The sequence below is a fragment of the Bombus huntii genome, chromosome 1 (genome assembly GCF_024542735.1).
Source record: "Bombus huntii isolate Logan2020A chromosome 1, iyBomHunt1.1, whole genome shotgun sequence".
Taxonomy (NCBI): Eukaryota; Metazoa; Arthropoda; class Insecta; order Hymenoptera; family Apidae; genus Bombus; species Bombus huntii.
The window spans coordinates 7,133,121-7,145,424 of record NC_066238.1 but is presented as its reverse complement, the minus strand read 5'-3'; the positions used below and the strand labels follow the sequence as shown (position 1 = coordinate 7,145,424).

The following is a 12,304-nucleotide window of genomic DNA, read 5'->3' as shown; positions in this document are numbered from 1 at the left end:
CTATACATTGTATCAATAAACTTTAATATTTACGGCATCTTTAACGCTTATCAATTATATAGGGTGGTTGGTAACTGGTGGTACAAGCGGAAAGGGGGTGATTCTACGCGAAAAACGAAGTCGAAAATATAGAATAAAAATTTTTCGTTTGAGGCTTTTTTTTCGAGAAAATCGACTTTGAATTTTCGCTCGGTACGCGTGCACTTTATCGCGTCTCGTTATAACGGATCTCACTGTAGATCGTTGTCTCGATGGAAAAATTAAAAAAAAATTTTTATTCTATATTTTCGACTTCTTTTTTCGCGTAGAATCACCCCCTTTCCGCTTGTACCACCAGTTAACAACCACCCTGTGTATAGTTAAAATACATGCATATATTTGCAGTAAATATCTTATAACTATTGTATGTACATTTTCCATATCATTTCAAATTCTATTGACATAATCGTGACAATCGTGTCTCGTTATAGCGCCATTGAAATTTCACAATGTCTTATAGAATATACGCGATATATTCATAAAAATTTTCAATGGTAAATATTCGGATACTTCTGCGAGTAACTGTACGTGACCAACCACGAGCACCAGAATCCTCCGCGAAAATAATTGAACTTAGTCTATCCCTGTCTGACCCTGATAGTCGAGCAACGATAAAGGCTAGACCAACCACGGCCACGTAATTAATAACGATTTCTCATAATCATTAACCGCGGTGCGGCGCGAATACGACAACAGTAATAATAAGTATCATAACGTGGCACGTTGTCGGTGCTGGGGAGTAGCATCGTATTACGCTTATGCTCCCTCTCATTTACTTCATTGTTATCGCGGTGTCACGCGAATCCTGCCAACTATAAACGGAAAATTTGGCCTCTAATAGCCGGACCTTTATGGAGCCAGCCATGCAATATTAATATATTCTTATAACGCTCTTGATATCATGTTGGTATTGCGCTAACCGCGTGCCTCGCGTTATTCCGCATTCCCAGGAGCCAGCCACTCTCGATGAAATCAGCACATGTTTTATTACCTTTATCTTTGGCGCTGTTTCTTATTTGCATACCGCCATCAAACATATTTAAAGCGTGTTTTGAATTTTCGGATTTTTCTTGGATGCAAGTTTGCTGATTAATAAGAGTGGAAAATTCTGGAAACTGTACGTGTGTATCTGTGGATAGTTGCGTGAGTTAATTAGCATCTGTTGATAATCGAAGTTAATTTGTATCTGTCGGTAGTTGATTAGTAATTGATATCTGTTGATAACGGATAAAGGGGTTAAGGATTAACATTGCATCGAATTATAAACTTTAGGCACGATGTTTTTATTGAATTTACATCGAAAATTTGTAACGATGCAAAAATATCGCAAGAAACACGAAGCAACGCAATATAACATTTTGAACGGTCGACACGTTCGTCTGCGTTTCTGGAAAAATCGATGAATACGCGGAACGTTTATTACGGCAGAATTTCCCCGTTGCAGGACAGATACGCACGGCGCTCGGGAAAAACAATTTCATTTCGTTGCGCGAGCAAGCGAGAAACGGTTCTCATTAAATCTCCTTAATTTCCTCTTCCGTCCATGGAACAGCAGTGGAATTAAATTTTCGATAAAGCACGAGCACAATTGCCACTCGTTTTAACCGAACCAACTGTTCTCTACGGGTCAGAGGAACGTTCATCCTTCACCTTTTACCTTGCGATCTTTTTCAGTAGCTGCTTAAGTCAATGTCAGGTATTTACTGACGCGAGATATGAACAAATTATATACAATTTACTATTATTAATCTTAATGATGATGAATGTGCCTTACTGCTTTTATCTCTTTCGTTATAATATCGAGCCATAGCCGTGATACGAATTAAATTCGACAAAGACAGGTTTTAATTCTAACAAAATTTAATTTCAACGCTGACATAAGCTTCGCTGACACAAATTCGTAATAAGCAACATTTTTCGAATCAAAAACGCAGATCTTGTGTGTAACTAAAATAAAGAGGGTTAGTGAAACACATTCTACATATTCGAAGATTTTACCGCTCAGAGTCCAGTTTCCTCGATGTGTCCCAAGCGAGGCCTGAAGTATATTCTAGAGAATATATTCACATAAGGGTGGATGATCTTCGGGACGAGCCTATTTATCATCCCTCTGACTCAGACGTCGTGCCACTTCCTACTTGGACGAGTAAATTGAAACGGAAGATTTCCTTCGAGATTAAATACCGGCGATTCCCGTGCAACGGAAATAGTTTGCTAGCAAGGGCCAGAACAGGAAAGTTTGGGGGTTGAAAAACGAAAGATACGGGGTTGTACGACGAGCGATGCACGAAATTCCTGGACGAGAGGCAGTAAATTCCTGCGTCGCACCGATATTTTCACCGTGTACAACGTTCGTCGAATATGTCCACCCTCTGTGTGCTCCAACCCCTCTGTTTCTACCCCCAAACCTTCGAATAGCGGAGGAAGGACGAAATTGAGAGAGGGTACGAGATGGCCCGTGCTGAAAGGCTCGTTTCTCTGCTTCAGGCAACAGCAACCCACGTTCCACGATTTCTTGTTTCCCTACCCCTCCAACTGACTAGATCCCTTCGCTGACTAGAAAACAAATCTAGACAAGTTTTATTTAAGATAGAGATAAAAAAAAAGTAACAGGTCGAAATAAGGGATTATTTTAATTAATCTATGGTATTTTTCTTATTTTAAGAACTTTATTTTTTGCAATTTATGAAGAGTAATTTATTTACATTGTATTTCAGAAAACATCTATTTAATTAACAACTAAAGTAAAAGATTCTTCCAGTTTTTTAGAAAAAGGTTAACTTTCCTAGTCAAATAGATTTTAACATAACTATCTCAAGATAAGTAATAACACACCAAAGAAGATAATACGTATATTCTTGAATCATTTCACAATATAGCCCTAAACAGACATTACCAAATCCTCAAACTTAACACTACAAATTTCACGTTTTAAATGCCATTGTACGTAACACAGCTACTAATATTTATTTTTAACGTTTATTCCCTGCAAAAAAAAAAACAGAAATTCGTACCTTTCGTATTCTGTCACGAGAAATGCAAGAAATGATTCTTCTAAATTCTGCATTTTGCTAGATCGTTAAACTATTAAATTTACTATCCGTCCAAATAATTTAAACAACGCTCTAGCGTTAATATAATATAAATCTAATAAAAACTGATTCAATGGTAATGGTGTCCTCTCGAAATCTTGCAGGGAGCACTCGTCGTCGTGGAAGGAACACAGCACGATTCGAACAGAATCGTAGCTGGCAAGTGGTCGAGTGGGGCTAAGTAAGCTTAGCGTGTCACCCTGAAGAGGGGATTTTCTCTACCCTCCTCTTTCTCTTGATGGTTCGTTCGTTTTCTTCCTGTCCTCTTTATTGGTCTTCCTCCTTTTTGCCGCTTTTTTCCTTCTGCGTTTGGTTTTAATCGAATGCACCCCGCAGAAAGGAGATTTTATTAAAACGAGTTGAAGCGGGCTTGGAAGGGGTTTGGCTCTTCTCTTTTATTCCTTTTTTCGAGGACGCCTCGAGAGGGGGAGACTTCGCGAGATTGTGTTTTTCTAAAGGGTGCTGAAACGGAAGGAGTTGAGCTGTTCGAACGGGATACTTTCCTCAAACGAGTGTTTTGTCTGGAAATTTAACGGTGATAATCGTTGGAAATAATATTGGTTCGTCATCGTAGCACTGGAAGATCCTTTCTGACGAATCAGAAAGCTCAGGAAGCTGAGGATAGTTGAAGCGTTTCGGAAAAATTCTTAAAACTTAAGATAAATACATTCCTTGAAAAAATGTTCAAGACTTTGTGTAAATACAAGTACAAAAGACAGAAACTGCTTTAATATATACGAACAACGATATATACAAAACATTGATTAGAAGATAGAAACGATATTATACTTTAACCTATCGCACAAGAAGCAATAATTACAAAAATATAAAAAATAACCAAAAATCGAAATACACAAAATTCGTACGTATGTTTCCGTATTTATAACTCTTATCCGTAATTTAATTTTCGTAAAGACAAAAACATGTAGATATACCATTTATAAATACAAAAATCAAGAATACCTTACTTTACCAAATATATCAAAAACTTTGTGTACTTATCAAATAAAAGATAACATAACACAGTGCAAATAACAATAACGATACCAACAATATAATTCCCAAGGAAATAAATACTTTTTCAACCACGTTCAGCTATTCCCGTAAAAACTGAAAAGGTTAAATATATCTTTTCCAGCAGCAGACAGAAATACCAACGAAGAGACGAGGAGAGAAAATAGGAACGTATCCAATTCTTGGGATATCCTCGGCTCGTCGTCACCCTTTCCACTCGCAGTTTCCTCCATGAAACGAAAATCCAGCGGAGTTAAATCGGGGGCAGCACTGGGCGCTGTACGGCCAAGGATATATCCAGAGATCTAATCGAGGAAGAAGGGTGCTCGTGCTGCACCCTGCTGCAGTTCCAGGGTGAATCATGCCGCGATACAATCGAGCTCGTGGCGTAAAACGCGCCTCTGCGGTTCTGCGGTTCGTCGATGGCCGTTGGTGTGCGAGCGACCTCGTCTATGCGAATCCATTTGTATCCTCTTCATATCAAGATGCAATCTGATGATTGGTCAAACGACCGTGCAATTTACTCGAGTGTTCTCCGCGACTATTCTTTATCTCTTCTTTATCGCCGTGCCACCGTGATTACACCGAGCAAACGATAAGTAGCCGCCTCGAATTTCCGCGAGGATGATCCACTTGATGATCTTGCCGAGTTTCTCGACGCCACTGGAGGAATACCGTGGCCAGGAATCGAGCTGTCGCTAGGGAACTTTCGTTTCGCCTGTCGAAACTTTAGTTTGACAAGAGTGTTATTGGAACGAAGAGGCTTTTTATTGTTTTTACGGAATTTGTTTATCTTCTAATTTAGACGCTTTGAATTTTCTGGAGAGGGAGATAGATGGAAGATTTTGGCGAATTCATCGACGCGAATGGAACGTTGTATCCTCGTACGATCGTAACAAAAAGTTCTCTTTAATTTCCTATGGAAACTCGGCGAAGGACAAATTTTCCGATAAATAATTTGTATATTAGAGTATTATTATTAGAATAATGCGAGAAAATAACTCTTTGTAACAAACTTAATACCTATCGTTTTATTTTTAGAGAGTTGTAACGCTAAATAGCCAGTGGATCAACACACCTGTGCCAGGTATTATACGACATCGACGTTTAAAAATGAAACAGATTAGAAGATAAAGCGATCGAATTTTATTTGAACTTGAGACAAAACTTTGTCTTTATCGAATCCCTTTGAACCTCTCGGTAATCAGTCTCGCGTCCTACATAAGAGCTGGCACACAGATTCTACCGAAGAAACAAAGAAAAATTGCGGTAGATTCGCCTCTGAACGTCTTTCATGGTTACTTTATATCGGCTATGCTAATCTTAGAGGACGGTTGTCGTCTGCCACGTTCCAGGACCCTTGCTGCCGCTTTCACGCTGCCTCAACCCCCTCACGATAACGTAAATACTTCGTGGCGTACAACGAAAGGGTTGTCCGTACAGGTTAACCCGTAACCGTGACGTCGTATTTATAAAGAAAGGGTAGAGACTTTCTACGAGGAGAAATATGTACAGTGACTCGCGAAAGTATTCGAATATTCTTAGAATATTTTTAGATATATATAATATTTAAAATCTCATTAGCACCGTAACTGAGACACAGAAACTATCGTAATTATGATAGTAAAATTTGAAATCAATCTGAAAGTATATGTAGGAGTTGCAAGACATTTGTCGTAAACCGATATTTAGTAAAAAAAATTAGAGTATCTCATGAATAGCAGTAAAGTTAAACATACGATTAGTGCTATAGATGGTCTCGCTATCGTATCGTAGTTTCCAAAAAGTTTCGTAGAAAACACATAATATATTCGTAAAAAAAAATTCCGTGGTAAGTTTTTGAATTTTCGCGAACTTTCGTCAACCGCAATAAGTTCGTGTAACGAGACGAAAGAACGGAGACAGTGAAGAGATATCGGGCTAACGAAATTTATACGTGACACTTGTGAGATTCGTGGTACCGAACTCTGTCGTTTCGACAGCTTGTTCGAGCCGAAAAGAGGGTTGTTTGTTGGCTCGCCGAGATAACGGTATCGTCCGTAAAATGTTCCTAGTTTTACGTTCGCTCCTATTGGCGCATGAATTTCAGACAATATAGTACTCGTATTTTAAATAAATATCAATCTTCGTTAGTTAGATGGATAGTTTCTCGATAAAATTTACACGCGTTTTATTATCATATATTTTTGGAAAGCAGAATGGATGAATGTTGAGCTTCTGTGTTGGAAGTGGTCCTCTTAGAGTTGGGAATGTTTAACGTGCTTTCTGATTCCACAAGTTTTCAATACGATCGATCGATAGCTTTAGCACATTTTTAACGATAGAACTTTTTCAAGCTAAGAACTTCTGTTTCGAAAAGAGAAATGCTTTATTTGTAAATTTATTTAGCTAGTAACGTTTTCCCCTTTTCCGTATTTTATCGGTAGCAAATGCGATCGAGATAATATTGTGCGTATTAGACTCCACTCGTATAATACGAAGCGATAAGAAGAAAACAGTTAATAGAATATTTATACGATATACATTGATAAAAGAGCAATTGATAAAGTGCATGGAGAAACTCGCCCCTATATTTTTCATATCCTAATGTGAGATAAAAAACATACGATATTGGAGAAGTTTAGAAAATTGCAGCGGTACTCGTGAATAAAGAAAAACGTAGCAGCTACGTGATCAGAAAAGAATGCCATAAAACGTTCGATATATCACTATATCGTATCCTGTGATTACTTGAAGGAGAATACGGTATTATTTCGTGGTTTCAACAGGATTTCCATTTTATACGGTAAAAAGAATACGACGGCTCGCGTTATTCTTCATTTTGTCGCGCGATTTGTCTACGTAGAGGTATAAGAACGTACGGCATCGTAAAACGAGCCGGAGAACAGCGAGGGTGATAGAACAGCGTTCCCAGTGTCTCTGTGACGATACACACACTCACAGTTGCCGGGTAAATTATCCCCTATACACGACGCCACTCGAGCGCCATGGTAACGTAAGCTCTCCAAGAACTGAAACGGAATTTCTCTCTCCATATACATATGTATATATATATATACATATATACATATATATTTCTGTATATATACAGAAACAAATTATAATTGACGCAAATCTAGTTGTGGTAATGGTGAAACGTGCCTAAACAAGAACTTCTAGAAAGTAATCACGATCGATAATTGAACGAGAAAGCTTACGTTATAATAGAAGAGTAGGAATATTTTAATAACATATTGGTAATAACGTACGAAGTATTATCATCTAATGACAAAATCCGCAATCACTTAGTTGCCAACTCAATATAAGCGTATAGGTCATTATATAGGGTAAGTGATAATTGGAAATATTAGTAATATAAAAATGTTAACAGACAAAGTTGACGCGTTTTGTGGAGGGGATATTGATCAAGTCCATAAATTGAAAGGTACGGAAGAGCGGCGATGTTACAAATATTGATTTTTAAACCTACATTAGAATTCACCGTTGTTGAAATAATTTTAGATAATTTAATTAATCGTTTAATTTGAAATGAAGTTGTAGAAGTAAATCTCTTGTCCCTCGATGAATGAACGATAATCGTGTACTTATGCGATGAAATTAAAAAATTAATAAGAAGTGGGGTTGCTCTGCTTGACTTTTGAGAGGCTCACGTTTCTCTACACCCTCGGTATTTATGAAAATATGCATTGGTCGGACATTATCGTCTCTTTTTCTGTATATTTATATCTTGAAAAGCAAAACATTTTTGTCAAAAAAAATGTTACATGAGAATAATGGTAAAAATTCTGCGCACGAAGCTCTTGATTGCTGGCATCAAATTGAATGAACAAAAATATTAGATAACAAAGAGCAAAGCAAGCTGACCTAACGAACTAATCAGGGGCTGGCTTACGTCCTTCGTTAGCGGCGACACATGTATCCGCATAGGCTTTTCTACAATGTATTTAATGTATGCGAAGTCATTCCTGATTCAGCGAAGTTCCACGGCATGGGATGAATCATCCCCTCGTGCACCGGAGCTCGAGCACCGCGATAACGTAGGCACTTTACAGCCTCGAACGAGAACGACGAACCTTTCTGTCTTTCTCTCTTCGTGGTCTCTCCTCTTTGTCACTCTTGCGAATTCCCGTCTCTGTTCCCCTTTCTCTATTAATTCGACGTGTTGCTGCGGTAACTACGGTGTCAGCAACATTACCCGTTCCTGTATCGATGAGATAGAAATGTCAGCCGAACGGCTAACGAGGATGCCACGTGCGGGGATGCGACAGTCTCACTCGGAAAACATTCGAATAGATATCGTGCAATTTTGGTGTATCGAAACGAGGAGAGTCTTGAAATGTTGATACACTGGTTTAATGAGTTATCGCAGAATTGGATATTTTATTTTTATATATGTTAATGGTTATTGGAAGTTACATGGAATTATTGAAAAACCAGCTTTTATCTGTTACTTCGTTCGCGTTAATACTACTGATATACGGAAATTTTTCAGCAGATGAATTTTTTGCGAACAAAATGGAATAGGTAAAAAATATTAAATTGTAGAATTGCTCGATTTCAGAACAAACACGACGTAAATAATAACCATCGTTGCTTAACTTCTAGCAAACATGGAAGCGCGTGCAACTCAAATGCCAAGCTATTTCTTAGCTTTTAGAATACGAATCGAGATGAGAGATGCCCTATTTTCTTTTCCAGATACTAGGCTATACGACGGGGAAAACGCAACCAAATCCGCTAGGTAGTTTTTACATAATGCGAGTACAAACAGACAGATAAAAATTCCAAAAATTAGTTTTACGAACTCCATAGCTTATGAGCTATTCCTGCATGAGTGTTTTATTTATTTTATTCAATGTACAGACACAACCCTCTACTGTTTTATTATATGTATATAGATGCGTGGGATACTCAAATTGTGAATTGCGACTTGTCAGGGAAAGAGGGTCAAATGTGAAAGGGAGAGCAGAAAAGAGAGGAACGGACATGAAGGAAGGAACGATGGAAAATAAGGAAGGGAATCTACACAAAGGAGAGGCGCGGTGGAACGGAAAAAAAGGAAAAGAAAAGGAGAAATGGGAGAAAACAAAGAGGGAAAAAGTAGGAAGAAGAGAAGGAAGAGGAGACAGGAAAAGAATGAATGGGAAAAAACATATTTATTTTACAACTAGTTACATGTATCGATATAATTTAACTCGAAACGACATTTGTTATGCAGTAACGTAATAATTCGAATGCAATACTCGATCCTGAACAGGCGTCGAGATGCAAGCCACGATCCTGTAAAATTACCAAGCCAATTCCATGACACGAATCGCACGACGCCGTGCATTAACGCAGGCCGGCATCGCGACGCATTAAGCGAAATAATTTATAGCGCGAAATTGTAGTCTCCGGAGCTAGGGTGCCGGATGACGTACGTAAGACAAATGGCACAGAAACCAACGGTGGCCGTAATCTCCGTACGTTCGCTGGATATCCGAATGGCAGTCACCGAATACGCAGATCCCACGATATCGTTCCATTATCCTCGGGGCCGGCGCGATGCACCACCTCATCGGCCATTCACAACACGATTCTCTTGATTCGACGGTTCAATTATCGATTCTGATCCGCCTCGTCGTGAAGCTGCGCGTCCATAACCGATCCAACGTCCCTTGTTTCTCCTGGAATCGATATACCAACCGCATTTGTCCAAAGTGGAATCGATTCACAAGTAGGAAGAACAAAAATAATATCGGCTTAGTGGTGAAAGAATTAAGACAATAGTATTGTACATCGAGCGACCTGCGTACTTTAAATTGGTTTTATTTGCAAATTTTTATTGCTTTCATCCTTTTTTATAACTTTTGCGTTTGTTCTCTGATTTCCTTTATTTGAGAATTTGTTGTGTTGTCTGTATACAGGGTGAGTCGGGAAATTAGTGTTAGTACTTGTTAAAAATAGCAAAAGTAATACTTGTTGTAAAATAGCAAAAAGATCTTGATAAAATGGGTCTGGACATAATTCATACACTCCTGACGTTGTTATATTCATTTTTAGATAATAAAACGAAATTATTAAATAAATAAATCAAATGTTTGTAGATAATACCAATACGTCAAATTTAAACTTCAAAAAAGATAGGATTTTACGTCCAATCAATACAAGAGAAGAATTTCAGCAAATTACGTTGCGCTGTAAAACCCGTCCCATTCTACTGCTCCGTGCGTCTGGCCATGATTGTACATATTCCACTTAACCTGGCGCTCCGATCTCCCATTCGATATATACATTCCCAGATTGATTTCAAACTGTACAATAATCACGACAGTCACGTCTCATTACTGTCCTCGTTAAAGTGCACGATATTTCTAAAAAGTTTGGTATAACGCACATAATATATTCATAAACATTTTTTATGACAAGTGTCTGGATATTTTGCCTCGGAAGTACTTCACCTCGGAATCTTCCATTCCTGCATGAACCTAAGCTCGCTATCTCGTTAATTCACGCACCAGCAAACAAAATAATTGCACTCGTTCAATCAAGCCAAAAATACGACGAAGAACCACGCGCGAAAAATTTCCACCGTTCCAACAGTTTTCACGTTTCTCCGCTATTTAACAGCACGCAAATAGACCAGAGTTCCCATAGAAACAGGCATTGCCTTATTCATACACCTGTCCAGGCATCTCCGCCGAGTCATTGCATTTTTACCATGCAGATTAAATCACGTAGAAAAGGACCGGTATCCACGTAAAGGTGCGCGTAAACGTGCGCCGATTTCCAAGGAGTCCATTCTCTATGGTGGTAGTAGGAGAATGCATGGTGGCACGCGGGCGTCTAAAACGAGCGGAAAATTATTGGCCGTTTCTCTACTTACATAAGCAATTTCACTGGATCACCGTGGTTCGTGAACGTGTCGCGGGTACCAGCCAAGGATTCTTCTTTTCGTCGTCGAAGAAAACGAAGAAAAGGAGGAATAAAAGGATTCCACGATTGTCGGATAACTCTGGTTCAACAAACGATCCAGAATTCACGATCGCGACTCCGCCACGAACGTATTTCATTCTCCAAGTAATCCCCGAGTAATCCTTTGATTTATGAAGACCTACTCGCGCCGCTTCTGCTCGTGATCAGTTCGTAAGCCAGTGAATCAGTCGGGCCGCTTTAATCGATCAGCAGTTTCAGCAACGACGGCTCTATGTTCCCCATCCGTTGCCGGTAACCGTTCAACCGATCTCGCGATATAAGATTAATTCTATGATATATATTCGTAAAGTCGTAGTGGCTTCAAGATTGGGTGTTTAGCTACTTTTGAGTAGTCTTCCAATCGTCTTAAGGATTATTGCAAACTTGATAAATTGATCTTCCTGGATTTTTCACAAAGATGTTATTAAGAATTCGGAGATCAAATTATCAAACAGAATTCTAAAAGATCTCGTTCGTCTAGATTCAGATTCGTTCAATCGTAGATTCTATTGCAAGAAATTGATGTTTGTGACAAATAATGTTATCTATCCTTAGATGTTAGAAATACATTAAAAGTCTTATATTTGCGTAAATTCAGTAAACTAAATATTTTCATAACCATCACCATAAATCAGATATGGAGAGTACATTAAACTTCAATATAGTACTTAAGACCTTAAGAAAATACTCGATATCAATATCGAACTCTTATATAGGTCCTTAGATTCACAGTAAACCTTTCATCGAAACCCACGTATACTCATACTCTTGAAAAGAGTATTGCAAGTATGTCAAACCTCCTACGGTCTTCTACCCAAAAATCTTCAAGTAGTACGAACCGATGATAAATTCCACACGACTTCGAACGAAACGAATATAAGCCTCTCACAAACTACCAATTAACTTCGTAGCCTTAAAACTATATTTCTGGAGAAAATTTGTTAAAAATGACTTCTAACAGATAAAATACATACTTCTTAAAATTCACCTTCAAATTTATGATTCTCTATCTCACATATAAAAATACTTAATTATTTATTACCCTATAATTTTACCACTGACTGATATACCCAAATAAAAAAAAGTGCAATTGATCAGTTTAACTTCTCAGAGTCATCGTGTCTTCGATTAACGCAAAATAGGTCACTCGTTATCTTATCGTTAAATTCGATGCTAGATAAGATCGCATTTAGATATAAATCAAA

General features: G+C 38.3%; 1 long non-coding RNA gene across 1 annotated transcript in view; it reads left to right on the top strand.

The window, feature by feature from the left end:
- The window catches only part of LOC126863471 (uncharacterized), a 48,228-nt gene extending 39,326 nt beyond the window's left edge, over positions 1-8,902 (top strand). The window contains exon 3 of the long non-coding RNA XR_007688869.1: positions 8,844-8,902. This is a non-coding gene — a long non-coding RNA (uncharacterized LOC126863471). The remainder of the gene's footprint in view (positions 1-8,843) is intronic.
- The last annotated feature ends 3,402 nt before the right edge of the window (positions 8,903-12,304 follow it).